Here is an 18327-nt window from a genome sequence, read left to right on the forward strand (position 1 = left end):
GCCAAGCTGAAAAAGAATGAGTAAGAGTGGGATTGGTGGCGAATTTAAGAAGTAGTTTGAGGGGCACCTGGGTGGCTCAGTCAGTTAAACGTCTAACTCTTAGTTTTGGCTCAGGTCATGATCTTATGGTTCATGAGATTGAGCTCCACTCCTTGCTCTGCACTGACAGCACAGAACCTGCTTGGGATCCTCTCTGACCCTCCCCTCCTTTTCACACTCTCTTTCAGAATAAATAAATAAATAAATATTTTTTAAAAATTAGAAGTAGTTTGATAGATAGAAGGAAAGAAAACATTAATGATAGGCTGCCAGGGTTAAGAGGTTATATTTAATACAAAAAGATCCTAGAAGAAAGCCAGTTATGGTTTTTATACGGGCAAGTGACATCATGAAAATCTGTTAGTCATTATGAAAAGAAATGTGATTAGATCATAGCTTTGGACATGACAGTACCTTCTATTGAATTGCAGAATGTCTAAAGTCTAAATGCTCCATAAATATTCTTCTGAATATGTTGGTTATCTGAATTCTATACCCATTTCAAGGAAAAAGAGTTTTACGTGGTAATAGAGAAAAGATGAGGATGTGGGAAAAATCAAATAGTTTACATTGAAAGAGAGTCCTCACTTCTCTGCTTTATTTTGTTTTATTTTTGTTTAAATCAAGGATAAAAATGTAGGTAAGACATGAGTCAGAGCAAGCTCAGAAAGTACCTAGAAGCCTTCAGCATTTGAAGCCTGCTGGCTAGTTTCATGTGGGTGAAGTTTGGTTTTCAGAAAGACAATTGAAAATAGAATCTGTTTGTTTAGATTTTGCCATTTTCTAGGGGATATACAAGAATGTTCAATGAACTATGAGGGGGAACAATTTCTTCCTGGGAACTGCCCCCAGATAGCCTTGTTTGGAAAGAATACAGCCCTACAGCAGCCTTGAGCACACTGTGGACCAAGTCTGAGGAGACATGGTTCTTGGCCAAGGTAAGCGGGAGCAGGAGTTCGATCCAGTCCTCCACGCAGGCTTCCAGTAAAGGCCTCTGTCACACTCTCAGCAAACATGAGAGGATTGAAACATCCCCCAGGAAAGCTGTTGATGACATCCTTAACTCTTCGTCAGCTCTAATAAGCTCTTGGGAAGCACTATCTCTGCTTTTATTTTTAAGAAAAAGGTTACCTTTTTAATGGGTAACTATGTGTTTTTCATTAGACACCGACTTTTTTTCACAAATGAAATATTCTACTATTAATAATCACGTGACTGTGGCAAGTCACAAGCCTTCTCTGGGCTTCAGGCTTTGGTTTTCTTCTCTATAAAATATAAAGACTAGATTATATAATCTCCGAGGCCTCTTCCTGATCTGAAATGATAAGTTCTAATTCAAACAACTTCCTCTTTCTGGTGAAGTAACATGAAGCCTGAGGTTACTTTATCACATTGTTCTAAATCTCTATCGCTCTGAAAACGTGTAGGAAAAAGGCGAACAGCCCATTGAGCGTGTGCTGCGGGAAGAATCCTGTATTCAGCGCAACAGCATGTTGGCTGGAAGCACTGAGCTCGGAGCTACTTCCCTCCCACCCCCACGACAAGGGGGAGTTCACATCTTTAGGCTTCTTAGAAACACCAGTGTTTTTATTGTGGCTGTACAATAGATTCTCTGGCTGCACTTTCCAGTTTGGCAATACTTTATTTGCTATCTATTCTTACTCTTTATTCCATTTCCATGTTTTTGGGTTCTACTTCTTTCTCAGGACGTAATGCCCTCTAAAAAAAGACCATATCCTAAATAAAGCCATTTTATATACAGTGTCCAGGACAGAGTACGAGGTGATAATATAAGTCATGATGATGAGAGCCAGAACGATACAGGATTTCAGAGCCGGACTTCTATGGTAGCCATTAGCCATATGTGGCTTTTTAAATTAAAATTAGCTAGAATTAAATTAAAAATTCATTTCCTCTGGCATACTAGCCCCATTTAAAGTGCTCAACAGGCACATGTGGCTAGTGACTACCATTTTGGACAGCACAGATATATCACATTTTCATCACTGCAGAAAAACTTTAATTGGATAGTGCTGCCTTAGAACTCAACCGGTCACAGAATCATATTCTTAAGGGATGTCAGGGAACTTGGAAACCACCTAAGACATTCCTCTATCCAGGGTGGTTCAGATCACTCCAGCATCAGAGAATTCATCACCTTACAAAGCAGTCCACTTCATTTTTTGAAAACTTTATATTAGAAAGTTCTTCCTTAAACTGGGCCAAAACCCATATCCCTTTAACTTCTGCTCTCTCTCCAAACACAGGATAAGTGAATGATTCTTCCACCTGGCACTTTATCGGGGCATCAGTGCCTCTGTTGTAGACTCCTCTTTCCCAGTTAGCCCATGCCACAGGCGAGGCAGGTGAAGCTTGGAGCAGTCCGCCTCACAACTCATGGGGAAGCTGGGAATGAATCCAGGTATTCAATTGGTTTGTTCCAGTCCAACCTTCCTGCTTCCAAGTCTAGCAACTATGTGATTAAAAAATGTATGTATATGAGTTCATAGAGTTGAAGTTCTTGGTCTTTTATCTTTCTTTCCATTTTGTTGTCATTGTTCCATTTTTTTTTAAATTTTCTTTTCTCACTGCAGGCTTCCTAAGAGACTCGAGATTATTTCTTCCCTATTAGAACAAAGAGTATGTGAACTCTGTGTGAATATTTCAGAACATAAAACAATGGCCGCCCCCCAAAATAACCACAGCTGGCAAGCACAGAAATCACACCAAATGGCTTGCTTTCATTTGCTAGTTTCAAACAGTATGAGGATAGAAGAGGAAGCTAGAAGCACTAAAGATAAATGACCTACTTCCAAATGGTGTCTACAAAAGAGGATGCTCTTGATGAGTATTCAGCGAAACAAGACATCTACCTCTCCCTGGGGCTCTGTGGAGACTGCTGGTGAGCTATTGCAAATGCCGGTTACAGCCTCAGATCTTTTCAACAAGCACTCAAGGAGGTGTGGGGTCTGTGCTAGGGCACCAGAAATGATTGAAACACTGCCCTCCACTTACTGGCAGGGAGGCTGAGTGGAGTCAATAAACAATTACCACTCTAGACAACTCCATTGAGCATGCCCATGGGTGTGTTTCAAAGGAAAAGCAGATCGCTCTTGGAGCCCAAATGGTCACAGCAGTTGCTATCACAGCAGAGCAACTTCTGATAGTCAGTAAATAGTGGGACCCACAGACCAAGCTTCCTAGGAAAGAGGACTCTGCCCCAACCAGCCTGGGCCCAACAGAAGATCTGGCACTGCTGTATAAACAACTATCTTCTCTAACAACAAGAAAACTGCTCCCTGATTTACTTCATTAAATTAGGCCTACCATCAGAAATAATAATGTCACCGGCCTCCACCACCAGCCATCCCCCTTAACATTCAGGTCCATGTTTGANAGTATGTATGAATACATATGTGTGTATATATATGGATGGATATATATGTATGTGTGTATATAGATACATACATATGTATACAAACAGCACATATAGATAGGATAGATAGAACTTTATAAGAATCATTTTATATATGTATGTATACATATACCCATATGTGTATGATTATATGTTATATTTTTTATATTTGAATGGTCTTATATTTTTATAGAGAGGTATATTTATAGCATGGATTATTTCTGGCTTTGTACACATAAATACATATAATATTTTTATAAAACACCATTATGTATCTGTATACACATATACATACACTGAAGATGTTTCTGGAAGGATATACAAGAAATTTTTCATGGTGGTAACCTTGGGAGATCAGGGATAAAGATCTTGGGCTGCAGTAAGGAAAGCTACATTGTATTTAATTTTATAGCCTTTATGTATTTTAATTTTTTTCTATTAGTTTTAGAACAACAAAAACAGCAAATAAAAACAAATATTTTATTAATATTTGGTTATACTAAAGACACCGTCCTCTATCTTCACTCTATTTTCCAACATGAACTCCAAAGTGCAAATAGAGTTAAAGGACCTTATTCCAGGCTGGGCTCATCCAGGTACTTTTCCTTGGATGACTTAAGTTGCTATGGTTTTTTCTACATGTACTGAACTGACATAACTAGGCCCAAATTAAGATCATATTAGATGATATATGTGACATTGTGACAGTGCTTTGCCAACGGTAAACTTCAACAGGCAAGTCCATAACACTGGCTTGTGGAAGAGTGTCCAGAACTACCCATCTGGACTGAAATCTTCTGGGTCCTGATATATGTGTGTGAGATGCAAGGATGGGTTATTCTGTAATGACAGGGAAAGAAGGGGGAGCAGGAAGAAAAGAAATGAGAAGGAACAGTAGCAGAGGCAAAGAAAGGAGAAAGTGGACAGAAGGCCTGTGGAGTCCTGATGTAATCCAGGTCTCCTTTCCAGAGGGTGCTCTACTCTGGCTGAAGGGCTGAGAAGCCGTAACTTGCCACTATTCCCAGCTGATGCATGAATATCTTCACTAGGACAATGACATACCATTCTTGATAGTGTCATGAGAATATGGTGAATTCCTGTTGCTTAGTCCAAAGGCTAAGCCTCTTCCCACTGTCCTCTGCCAGAGCCCTTTATTAACTCTCTTGAATCTTCGTCTCTTATTATTAGTTCAACCACTTTTATTAAGTTTCTCCTCTATGCCAGGCACTGTGCTCAGTCCTAGGGATGTGGGATGAATATAATATTGTCCCAGCCACCAAGATAATCATTGTTAATAGTGGGTAAGGATACAGAAATAACAGTTGCAATCTAGCATGCTGTTACAGCAGCAAGATATTCAGAACACTGTGATGGTGACTATGCATATGGAGGAGAAAGAGACACTGAGGAATAGGAAGAAGTTTGCCAGACAAGCAGATTTTGAACAGGCTTGAAAATGCATGAGAGATTAAGAGGAAAGAGAAATTGGGCTTGCCTGAAATATAGAGTGAGGGCAAAGTGACAGGTAAATCTGGGAAGGCTAAGCAGGGCCACTTGTAGATGGCATTTTGCATAGCACTAAGGAGTTTGCGCTCTGTCCAGTCAGCTTGAGTTCATTTGATTTTATCTTTTGTGAAGGAAAACTTACATAGCTACATAGTTATTTATCTTTAACAAAGGAATACTTTATTCTTAACAAGAACATTTCAACCTACTTATTTCATTGCAAAGTGCAATTTGTCATTTATATTCTACTTCTCTCAAAGAATTGATTGTCCACTCAGTATTATTGGGCATAATGCACTGAAGAAACTTTAACCTGTTTGGGCATCAGAATTCCTGGTTTAATGACTTGATACAAGCTATGGTTTTTCTCCCATAAAAATGTAGATACAAAATATTGCATATAATTTCATGGAATTCATGGAACACCTAAAGATTTCTAAGTTCAAGATACACAATTAAATGGCAGTTTTGTTTAGACAGTTTTTTTAAACAAGAAAATTATGTACAGAATCTTAGGTACTTATCTAAAACCTCATATTGGATTTAATAAAATGAATTCGGAATCTTATTTCAGTGATAAGGTTTGAGGTCATCTCCCAAATATATGTCGAATTATTTTGAAATCTGGATAGACATCCAAATAGAATGTTGAATTATTTTGAAGTCTTCTTGATTAAATGAACTCTAACTCATATTTTATTAATACAGAAAGGGTCATAAAGTTATTCTTAGGATGCCCAAATATGAAATGATAGAAGAGATAATTCTACAAAATAAGATGAAAATCAACAATTCCATCAGAGATCAAATTTCCAAAAGCCTTCTCTTCCTGCTGCCACATAAATGCTACAATGACTGTAGCCATCAATAAAGATCTCTTGATTTTTTTAAGGCTTGCTAACATTCAGAGCACAATATGATTCCTTTATGATTTATTAACCCAAGAGACCCTTGAAACTACAGCTCCTTTTGCACATGGAAACGTATTACTGGGCTTTCCTATTTGTAACCTGCAGAAAAGGCCAGAGGCAAGGGTGGGGGTGGAGATGGAGGGAAGGTTGTATATTTGAACTTTTGTGGCAGGAGTGTAAAGAAGATTCACTATTTGCCCCCTGAAAACCAAAATAGGACTTTTTTTTTCTGATTTTATTGAAAAATAAAACACTTTTTCTAAACTCCTTATTGTCCTATTAACATGGGGAGATCTGGTGACTTGATCTTGAGGTTTAGGGTAAGGAGGGAGGATTAGAAATCTAGAAGAAGAATATGGAAGGAAACTGTGAACAGGTACAGGTGGAAAAGAGGCAGGTGAGGAAAGAACGAGTGCTGGCCTCCTCCACTTGGCTGAAGCCCCAGCAGGGTCAGATCTACTAGGTAAGCTGAACAGCTCTACTCCTGTATGTCACAGTGGGAGAGCGCTGGCTTGCAGTGCATGCTGGCCTACTACACTTTTAGGCAAAGTATGAGCTAGCCCTCTTGAGCTACCCGTGTCACACAGACGATGCAGTGAGTTCTGAAGTTTCTGCCGGCAGGAGGAGACCTGCAAAAGGAAGCAGGTGGTGTTGGCTGTCCAACTTGGCAGAAATCTCCAGGCAAAAGCAAAATAGCTTTGAAGCCAGATTGCATCCAACCTTCAGGGGTCAAGTCACCAGGGAGAAACCTTAGCCTCGGGCCAACCTGAGAGAACATAGACCAGTCACACTAGCCTCAGACATCAGGAGTAGCCACCAGGAAGATGCCCAGGGGCAGAAGCAGGGGAGCTAGAGTTCAGAGGACACCAGCCAGTGAATGGCCAGGCAGGCCACAGAGAGCACAGTGAAGCCCCTCATGAACCCAGCTGCTACACCAAAAGGAAAGGAGCATTCTGAAAGTCTGAGCATTCACCGACGGATGGAATTGCCCAAAAGAAAACACAACCAGCTCTGATTGATGGCATCACATGATATATGAGTAGACTGAAATTTAGACCAAAGGATACTGTTCAAGTCATCAATTATTTGTTGGTGCATTTAAGTGTCTGCTCCATCCAGCAGGATGGAGGCTCATAAGCAGAATGAAATCAGCCATAGAGAAATGAAGAAGCTACATTTCCTTTGCACATGTAAGTGTCCTGGGAGTGAATCTGGAATCCCACTACATCTTTTTCCTGCTACACAATTCTACCACAAATTCAGCATTATATCATAATCTATTACTTCCTTTGAAAAAATGAGAAAAATTCAAATTCTAATTAGCAGGGTTTATAATTTTAATTCCACTAGACAGACTTCATTATATGTGTTTAATAAATCATTGACTTTTCTGTTACATAGACCATATCTTTTGTATATGTGCATGTGTGTGTGTGTGTGACACATACATGTGTATATCTTAATATCCTCTATTTCCTTTTTTTTGTTACATTTCCTGTGTGCTGAGCTGGGGTATTTATTCTTCTGAATGATGCAATGGGTTAACAAGATAATAGGAAGGAAATCTTTTAAGGTACAAGGACCTCGACACTACAGTTTGTTTCGGTTTGATTAAACAGATGGAATTCCACGCAAGTGGAAAGTTGTGAAGGCGGACACCTATAGCATATACAACACCAGCGAAGAGAAGTGGTGGGAAGTCACTGAAATGAAAGGTGGCAGAATGGTTTCTAGCATCTCTTTTTACCAACAATACTCTGCTGCTTTGAGCCTTCTTCACGTTCAAAATCCAGATTTTGTTAACAATAAGAAAAAGTGATGTTTTTACTTGTGAAATGCTAAATCCTAACCATCAGACAATGGAGTGGGTGATTGCCTGGAAAACGACTCATACATTCCTTGAACATTTCTCTCAAAGAGTAATTGTTTTATGAACGTGTAGAAGACACCCTGGGAACTACAGTAAATGTGGGAGTTTTTTTCTGAATAAAACTATTGAAATCTATGATAAGAATTATTCTTCATTTTGTATATACATGTTGTGAAGATGGCAAAAGTCAACCAAAACTTTAAATGTCATATTTTAGAAGGTTTTGTATGACCTAATTTTAGTTAACAGGAAATATTTCTTTTTTTTTTTTTTTACAAATAGTTTATTGTCAAATTAGTTTCCACGTAACACTCAGTGCTCATCCCCATAAGTGCCCTCCTCCATGCCCATCCCCCCCTCCACCCCACATCCATCAGTCCTCAGTTTTTGTCAGCATTCAAGAGTCTCTCATGGTTTGCCTCTCTCCCTTTCCCCCACCATTTCCCCGGAAATATTTCTAATTAAAAATGAATATATGTGAAGTGACAGAATGCTGAAAGGACACTTTCTTCCCTACTAATTCTGTAACGTTGAAGCAAGAACTAATGAAAACCAGTAATACGAAGATCCAGATTTAACTTTCTTCATTTTTAAAAAGAATATAAATCTTGTCAATTTAACTAAAATCTATTTTTTTCCTGCTTAGTTGCATTTTTGTAGCACACAGAGTTGTACAGATTATCAGCAGGAGAGTAAATGTTTTCACATCATTAGTCTTAGATACATTATTTTAAATGAAGAATAAATATACAACTTAAAGCAGAGGAAATATGCCTAATGTTAGTAGATGTATAAGGTATGCTCTTTGTAAAGGAAACAGTGAAAGGAACGCATATGTCTTGGGGGAGTATCCAGCAAGGGGGTAAACTGAGAAATTATGATTTTTGCCATTTAGCACTTGTACCATTATTGTATGCTTGATTTCCCTTTGTTTCCTCTTCTGTTTAGTGGCACAAATGGTTTGTGGCTAAAGAAAGTTCAGACCGCTTACATTACGTGCCATCACCCATACTCACCAGGACTCAGAAACAACAAGCTGCTCAGTGATGGTAAACAACACTCACGAGGAAACCACTTCAAAAAGCTCAGGTCAGTGTTCAGAAGAGGGCAGTTTTCCTGCAAAGTGCCATGTAAAATGAACATCACTTCTAAACAGAAGAGGGCTTAGGGAATAACACTATCAAGGGAAGATGGCACAGGGAGACTACACAAATGCAGGGGTTTGGAGGACTGATTGCCCTGGGTTTCAATCCCAGTTTCAGCCACTGGGAAAAGTCACTCAAGCTCCCTGCACTCCTCTCTTCTCACATAGCAAATGGGAGGAAGGATACAAGCTTTAGAAGACTGAAGTGAGTATTAAGTAAGTTAAACAGATGAAGTGCCTGCACTTTAGAGGATTGTATCAAGCCCCCTTCCTAGTATTCCTACTTACATTAGTGCATAGGTACATGGTGATTAAATGCTCTAACATCATCACCTACCTATTCACACGTGCACACATGCCACCCTTGGGCTCTTATGCAGGGTGAACATGCACTGATGTGGAGAGTCATTAGTCCCTACCCCAGCTCTAACAGCCTCATATCTAGAGGCTTCCCTGCCCCACCTCCAATTGTAATTCAGACAATTCAGATGAATCCACTGAGCTATATCAGTTTTATGATATATATAGTTTTATGATATATATCAGTTTTATGATATATATAGTTTTATGGTGAGTTCGGCTCATCCAGAGAAAACCGCATGTTTTCTCATCCTTTCTAGAATAATTTATAAATAATCCACAGAGGGGCCTTCTTTGCCATGGACTTTAATTTTCCTCATCTCCTATTCCCATTTAGTGTGGATAATAATGGTAACAGTAAACACAATGACAGCTATCATTTAGTGAAGGCCTGCTAGTTACCAAGCACTATGCTAAGTCCTTTGTGTTTATAACCCTTTCAATAATTCATAATAATCCACATATGGGTTTCCTGATATCAATCCTTTCCAGGTCAACATCCCTGAAATATTTTGGACTCCCTTAGAAGCAAGCTTTCTGGACATTCTGGTTCTGCTCTCATCTACAGAGATTGCTTCTGCCACCTGCCATCAGAGAGAGAAGGGTTCCCCAGGCCATATGGCCTCATCCCGTAGTGATAGTGACTTATATCTTATTAGGACAGAGGGTCCCTTATGTCCTTGTGTCGCCTTGTTCTTAGCCCACAGCTCCAGAGCAAGATCCTTGACTGTCCTCTTGACTCTCTTACCTCCTTCCACCATGCATTTTCACCGTATGTAACATTATTGATTCCACAACTCCCTAAACTGCAGTAGGATAGACGAATCCTTCTCTGTACTGAGCACTCTCATATTAAATAACCTCTCATAATACTCATAATAACATTCAGATATTATAGATATGGCCATGACTGAAGTGTAGAGATATCAAATGGTTTTGCCTAAGATGGCTGTGGTAGTGACAACTAGCACTAGGATCTAGATCTTTTGACTTCAAGTTCAGGCATTGTTATACTATGCTATTCTGCTTCCTGATCTTGTCAACAATTAATACATTTTCTGGGGTGTCAGAAACAAGACAGTGTCCTTTCATATCTCATTTCGATACCTAATTCTGTGAAAAATAATGATCTTATAATGCTACTTAGCAATATTCATATAAAGTAGCATTTAGCAAATATGTTAAGTGTTGAATGCTAAAGAACACTAAGTTCTTAAAACATTTAAAAGAGTGATTCACTGCCATTACTCAGAAAATATGCAATGAAGATGATTCACTATAGAAAGTTTAAATGAGACTTTGAAGAAGACAATGTTCGAATCACAAATTTAAAAAAAATTTAAGAGAGAGGGAGAAAAGAAAAAAACCTTTGTGGTTACTTTTCTTACAACTAAATATCATTTTACTAGAAAAGGGCTTGGTCAACATATTGATTCATCCTGGACGGATGCTGTTTTTTGTTTTAGATTTTTTTTAAGACCTATTGTTCATTTCAATAATTTCATTTCTTTTTTCTTCTCCTTCTCATTCTTGATCTCCTTCTTTCCTCCTTCTTTTATCTTCTCCCTCCTCCTTTTTTTTTTTTTTAATTTTTTGGGGTATTAAAATTAGTTCATACAAAGAAATCACATAGTATACTACAAAATTGACACCTATCAAGGTGAATTTTATGTTTGTCTTCATTTATTGTTTCTCCTTGTCTGTAGATAATGCCTATTTTTTTTTCCATGGGAGACAAAGGTATTAAAATGGTCTGTCTCTAAAAGTAGAATGGAGAAGAGTCAGTGTTGAGATATTATGAACTCACTCTTCAGGGAAGTTCTGTAGGATAGGATATTATGATTCTCCAGAGAATCAGAGCCAACAGGATGTATTCATATTTATAGAAAGAGAAAATTTTATATTAAGGAATTGGCTCCCACAATTGTGGATGATGGCAAGTCCAAAAGCTGCTAGGTAGGCCGACAAGCTAGAGACACAGGGAAGAGTCGATGCAGCAGTTCAAGTCTGAAGGCAATATGTTGGGAGAATTCCTTCTTATTCAGGAGAGGTCATTCTTTTTCCATTAAAGCTTTCAACTGCTTGGAAGAGATCCACCTACGTTGTGGAGTATGGGTAATAGGCTTTACTCAGTCTGCTGATTTAAATGTTAATGTCATCTAAAAAAATACTTTCACAGAAATAACTAGAATAACGTTTGACCAAAATTTCTGGATAGCATGGCCTAACCAAGTTGACACGTAAAATTAACCACCACAGATGGCCAGATACTCCCTGCAGAGAGATCATTGCCCCACATCCCACTGTCAACATTATCAGATAGGTAGAGTGGTCTCTCAATAAACTGCATCAGATACAACTCCTCTTCTTTCTCTGGCTTTGGCAGAAATGTTTATGTTTCTACAAGCTAAAACCTGGTTCCCTATGAAAATTCAGAAGAGAAATTGTTGCCTCAACTCCAACTTGGGTGTGACACATCAATAGTAATTTTCATAGCTGGCAAAATTGGTAAAATTCTTTTCTCCAGCTCCAAAGATTTAACCATTTCTTCCCTACTATTTACTATGAACAGTGGTATGAATCTATGAGATTTTTAGAATCACTTTCCCAGAATGTCATAATTCCAGTTCTCCATTCCTTTAAGCTTCTAATATTAAGTCATCCCCTACTCTATTCCCCATGACATGTAGATGTAAGAATAGCCCAATAGCAATTGAGTCAGACCTGGGGAAAGCAGGGGATCGTGTGGGCCCTGACTCCCCATAGTCTTAAATCATCCTATGCTCCCCAGGGCTTGCACCTGAGGAAATTGTTATTCTGTGTGTGTGTGTGTGTGTGTGTGTGTGTGTGTGGTGTGTGTATCTTTGAGAGGTGGAGATCAGAATTGAATTGATGCAGAGGACAAAGAATAAAGAGGGAATTAGAATTTTTGTGTATTCAGTTTATTGTCCCTAAGTGCTTAAAAAAGTAGGACTGAGAAGGTGTAGCAAAATTTAGAAAAGAGATGTTCATTGTGTTGTAAAAGGTTCTTGTAAATCTTTCTCCATCAAGGTTGGCCTCACGCAGGTGCTGTGTAGAAAGGTGTGTAAAAGAGGTAGTAAGGAAAGGAGAAAAGCACCCCAGACCAAAGAGCATGTCAAATGGTGGCGTTTGTGAGAAAGTGGCCTGAGCAGAGTGGACAGGAGCAATAAAAGAGGTTCAAAAAGGAGCGTAAAAGCCGCATTTTGGAGGGTCTTGGAAATCCTACTGAGATGCAACTTGTCACAATTGTGTTGTGATGAACAGAGAAGAGACATTATGGGGGGAGGCGCAGGATGAAGAGGAATGAACAGAGGGCCAAGGAGGGAGCTTTGGTGAAGCCCCACTCCTAAAGGGTGAGTGGACATGTATGTATCTTGTCTCACAACGGATTCCCTCCTTGGAGTTCAAGGGAGGACACTCGATGATAGTAAAGGCAAGAGGTTAGGCTTGAGGGCTTGAGAGGACATTATTCAGTTCAATTGCATAAGCTGTTTTTGAGCTTCTGCTCTGGACTGGCCAGAATACTAGGTGTTAGAATACCTAGTGAGGGACACCTGGGTGGCTCAGTCAGTTGAGCATCCGACTTCAGCTCACGTCATGATCTCATGGTTCGCGGGTTTGAGCCCTGCCTTGGGCTCTGTGCTGACACCTCAGAGCCTGGAGCTTGCTTCAGATTCTGTGTCTCCTTTGCCCTCTGACCCTCCCCTACCATGCTGTCTCTCTCTTGCCCTCAAAAATAAGCAAACATGAAAAACAATGCAAGAATGAATAAAATATGTCCTCTCTCCTCTAGATTCTCCCAGTCTTTCAGCATCAGTAATAAAAAAAAAAAAGTTTTTTAATGAGCTTGCAGCACAAGCCAGGCTTGATTTCCTACTTGACTGTGAGCATTGAGACTTGGCAGTCTAGTGTGGGGTGGGGACATCTACCATGGAGGCCAGTCTGGTGTTGACAGGTCATGTCAGAATGAGCTGATGACTGAAGCTAGATGATTAAAGGTCCTAGGTGAAAAGCAAGTTCCATACATTCAGGGATTTGGGAGAGGCTCATGTGTAAGACAGTTGTAGCTTAAGATTTGGTAAAAATTTTGAGATCTCACGATGAGGTCCAGGGAGTGAATATGCAGTTGTGCCGCTGCTCTGTAATGGGGTTGGAGGTCAAGAACCAGAGTAGACACAGAGCCTTGAGATCCAAGAGTAGGATGAGTTGTTAATGGACAATAACTTTTGTGCGCTTACCACAAGGTGAAATTGCTCCTCAAATTGGGCTGTGAAAATACTTCTTTATATCTTCATAAGGCATCTCAATTTCTTCATGACTGCATCCTCTAGATGCAGATGATATTTAGGGGAAAACCCTAAATATTAGTTTAGTCTGTAAGTAAACTTAATACATTATATTGAAAAGAAACAGCTCTGTAATTTGCGTGGCTCAGCACAAAGTGAAAATGTAGTCTTCCTTATTAAAAAATTAAGAACTTCAAGTTGGCTACAGTAGAGTGCTAAAGCAAACCAGGGTGCTTCTGGTCACACACACAAAGCTACACCTGCTAATAAACTCAACAATCCTTTTAGGTTACTCTCCATCTTTTTAAAGTGCTCAGGATCTGATATTCTCTTTCTCTCTCTCTCTCTCTCTCTCTCTCACACACACACACACACACACACACACACACACACAGCACATGCACACAGAATTTTATCTCCTACATAGCCATCAGTGTACTATAGCCAGCTTGTACCAGCTTGAGAAGTAAACAACTAGGCACATGACTTCTCAGCTCTTTGCTTAGTGATATTATTTCGGTAACTTGAAATCAGCCAAGGTGGGAGAATTTACAGCATGAAATCAGCAAGTACTAGAAAGCAGAGCCTTTTTCTCCAGAGACCCAGTTATTAAACATTTACCAGAACACCACTGTATGTATGTTCTGAAACAAACACTGCCTCTTTTGTTCATTTGCTGTATTCCTAAAATTTAGAATGCCCAGCACATAGAGGACACTAAATTGTTTAACATATGAATAAATATCCTTCTCTGCCCCTAGAGCAGTAGGTTCATGACCTCGATAGCACAGTAGAAGGTATCATTTCTGCCTACAGAAGAAATTCTACCATTTGAGCTAAAGAATTTAGAAAACTCCCTTTTAATAAAGGCTGTCTTCTGCAACTATTGTCTTCTACCTAAATCCTATATTAGATATTATAAATTGAATATTAGTGTTTCTGTTCTCTTTGCATTCCTGCTGAAACAGTTCTGAACTTGTTAGTCAAATAGATGCATCTAGAAAAAGACTTGGGGGAGTAGTCTGTACAAAGGCATGCAAAAGGCAAAATATTTCAAAAAATATTATCTCAGATACACATGCATTTTCTCAAGAGCCTAAACCCAAGGGAAGGCACCATGGCAGCCAATCGTAGACATGGAGGAAGTCAGGATGCCATGAAAGGAGCCAAGGAGGGAGATTATGTTTTGATCAGGGACGTGTCTTAGAGTCATTCAAATCATTTCACAAAGCTGGAGGTCTGTTTCTCTAATATAAAAGGGAAAACTATAGTCTTCCTGTGTGTCCCGTGTGTCTCCTGTACTACTCACACAGAATACTTCACAGATGACACTNCCTGCAATTCAATTCAGTTCTGACACTAACCTTAAGTTAGCCCAGGACCCACAGGTGAAGGGTTCCATCCCACAAGACTGCCCCCCAACTTCAGGCACCAACCACAAACTGTAGGCCCCAGGTTACTGACCAGCTTGGCTACAAATCACAGGTTCCTATTACCTTTCTTCTTGAACTCAGTCGTTTGCTAGAACAGCCCACAGAACTTAATGAAACACATTTTCTAGTTTATTATGTAATAATAATTATATAATTATTATACAATAAAGAATGTCATAAAGGATACAAATGAACAACCAGATGAGAGTTAGATAGGGTACGGTCTGGAAGGGTCCTGAATACAGGAGCTTCTGTCCCCATGGAGTTAGGGTATAACACCCACCTGGTATGCAGATGCATTACCAAACCTGGTAACACATCCCCAAACCTCGTACTTCCCTCATGGAAGCCTGATCTATCATTAACTCCATTTCCAGCCCCTCTCCCATCTCTGGATAGTGAGGGATGGAGCTAAAAGTTCTAAGCTTCTGATCATGGTTTGGTCTTCCTGGCAACCAGCTGCTATCCAAGATCCCACCAGGAGCCACCTCATTAAAACCTAAGATATTCCTGGGGCACCTGGGTGGCTCAGTTGAGCAACTGATTCTTGATTTTGGCTCAGGTTATGATATCATTGTTTGTGAGATCAAGCTCTGTATCAGGCTCTGCAGTGACAGCACAGAACCTGCTTGGAACTCTCTCTCTCTCTCTCTCTGTGTCTCTCTCTCTGTCCTCCCCACATGAACATACATCTTTCTCTCTCTCAAAATAAATCAGTAAACTTTTTTTAAAAGTTAGACTTTCCTATCATCCAGGAAATTCCCAGGAATTTAGGAGATCTGTGCCAGGAACTGGGGACAGAGACCAATATATATTTTTTCTATTATTTTATACCATAAGCAGGACCAGTCACATTTCTCCATGTGTGAGGCCACAGTCTATTTGCAAGAAATGCAGAATTAAGGAAATCCTCTTTGAGTTTTTAGATAATGTTCTAAAAACTTTGTCAAAGCACAAATGTCATGGGTCTTACCACTACTTGTCTTCTTTTTCTCCCTACTCTTATCCCTTTCTTTCTCCTTAGATGTGTCCCCCTTTTCTCTCTCCCTGTTCTTTTTTATTCTCCCCTTTCTCATCTGTACTTCTCTCTTGGGCACCTCCCTTCTACAAGCAATCCACAGTGAGGCATATTGCTGAGTGAAAGAAAAAAATAAGGAAATAGGGCCAGAATTCTATCTCAGTGCATTTTACATTCCTGGAAGTTGAAGGACCGGGTCTTCTGGGTGGGCACAGGCATGTCTGCAACTATTTCTAGGTATATGATACACTTTGGAAAATCTTATATTAACTGTTTTTATGGAAAGAAGATTAATCCTGATATTTTATGCATCTTTAAGTGACTCTATAATTTTACTTTTCCTCGTACCCTTCCTCACATGGCAGAAAGAGTTCTGTGTGCTTCCCAAATCTTATTTCATTTTCTTCTTCCTTAACACATAGAAGGACAATATTTTCCACATATCTTGGAGCTCAGTTGAAGCCATTTTACTGAGGTTAGGCCACTGGAAATAAAGCAAACCTAGCCATACAAATCTACAACTAACCATGTTCTCCTCCCCTTTTGCATTTACCTTCATTTGCTTGAAATGGCAGTGTACAAGGTGCTAGATCACTTAGCTACCACTTGGATGGGAGCCCTGAAGGGGAGCCTCCCTTCCCACATCAAACTGACATCAGTAAGAAATAAACCACTGAGATTTGATATTTGTTACTGCAGCCCAGTCAATCCTATCCTGACTCTTTTCTCAGAAACGCCCTCCCAGGTCCTAGGATTAATTCTAATTGTATATACACAGGTCATATACCATTTCTGAAACCATTATTATGGTAAAGGAAGATATGGCACATTGAACAAGCTTAGGTCACATGCTGTACTCCTCGAGTTGGACATAGAACCTTGGCAAACAAATGGATTGATATAGAGGTAAGAGTTGATATGCCAGAAAAAAATCATGGAATTAGTTTTGTCTTTTGTTTTTAGTTTTTTTGTTTTTTTTTAAAGTGAGGATGGCAAGGAAGGACAGGGAATAGATGCTGGAGTCCAAAAACATCATGGGCTTTTAGTAATTATAAGTAGGCTATTTTTATTTTAATAAACATTAATGTTAAGAATTAGTTGTAGAAGGGATACAGGAGTGCTGATGCATAGGGGCACATGTACCCCAATGTTCACAGCAGCGCTCTCAACAATAGCCAAATCATGGAAAGAGCCTAAGTGTCCATCAGCTGATGAATGGATCAAGAAGATGTGGTTTATATATACAATGGAATATTACATGGCAATGAGAAAGAATGAAATCTGACCATTTGTAGCAACATGGATGGAACTTGAAGGTGTTATGCTGAGTGAAATAAGTCAGGCAGAGAAGGACAGATACCATAAGTTTTCACATATAGGTGGATTAGGAGGAACTTAACGGAGGACCATGGGGGAGGAGAAGGGGAAAATTAGTTGGGGAGAGGGAGGGAGGCAAACCATGAGAGACTCTTGAATACTGAGAACAGACTGAGGGCTGATGGGGTGGGGGAGAGGGGAAGGGAGGAGATGGGCATGGAGGAGGGCACTTGTGGGGATGAGCACTGGGTGTTATATGGGAACCAACTTGACAATAAACTATTCAAGATTTGCGCAGTGGCAGTATCGTAGCCAATGAGGTTTATCCGAGGCACGATTATTGCTAATTGACAATAAACTAAGAAAAAAAAAGAATTAGTTGTACATAAATCTAAAAAGGCAAATTTAATGCAATTTTAGAAATTCCAACCTGGAATACAAGATAGGTCATCTATTCCTTAAAATTTAGGGAATCATGTATGTTTTTGAGGTGGGAAGTTATTCTATATGCTTAATGAGGGCAGGCTTTTAAAAGAATATTAACTTGATAGCAGTATGCAGGATAGATTGAGATTGAAAAAAACTGAAGTTGAGAAAATTATAATCCGAAAACACAGTGATAATTGATAGTAGTGGTGGTGGCAGAGGGATGACAAAGAATTGGCACCTTGAGTTACATGAGAAAGGAAGAATTGACAGGCTTCCGTGTCTGCTGTGATGTGAGAAGATAAGGAGGAATCAAAGATGATTTAAAGGTTTAAAACTTGCACAGGGAGATTACATTTGGAGAAGATGATGGACTTCAGTACATTGAGTCTGAGATGCCAATTAGACATTAGACGTTGAAATAGTGGTTAAGCAGTTTTGCAACTGTAATGTGGGAGAATGATCTGTTGTGGAGAGAAAGATTTAGAAGGCATTTACATAAAGATATTTGTTGATAAGCTTTCTCAGTGAGAGTAGAGATTATGTAAAACAAAGGTCTGAGGACAACTCCTTGGGCAGTT

At 39.5% G+C, this 18327-nt stretch overlaps 1 pseudogene; it reads left to right on the plus strand.

The window, feature by feature from the left end:
* Nucleotides 1–17606: 17606 nt before the first annotated feature.
* On the plus strand, nt 17607–17755 carry LOC144237237 (U4 spliceosomal RNA; annotated as a pseudogene).
* The last annotated feature ends 572 nt before the right edge of the window (nt 17756–18327 follow it).

Source organism: Crocuta crocuta, unplaced genomic scaffold (assembly GCF_008692635.1).
Source record: "Crocuta crocuta isolate KB4526 unplaced genomic scaffold, BGI_CrCroc_1.0 scaffold331, whole genome shotgun sequence".
Classification (NCBI taxonomy): domain Eukaryota; kingdom Metazoa; phylum Chordata; class Mammalia; order Carnivora; family Hyaenidae; genus Crocuta; species Crocuta crocuta.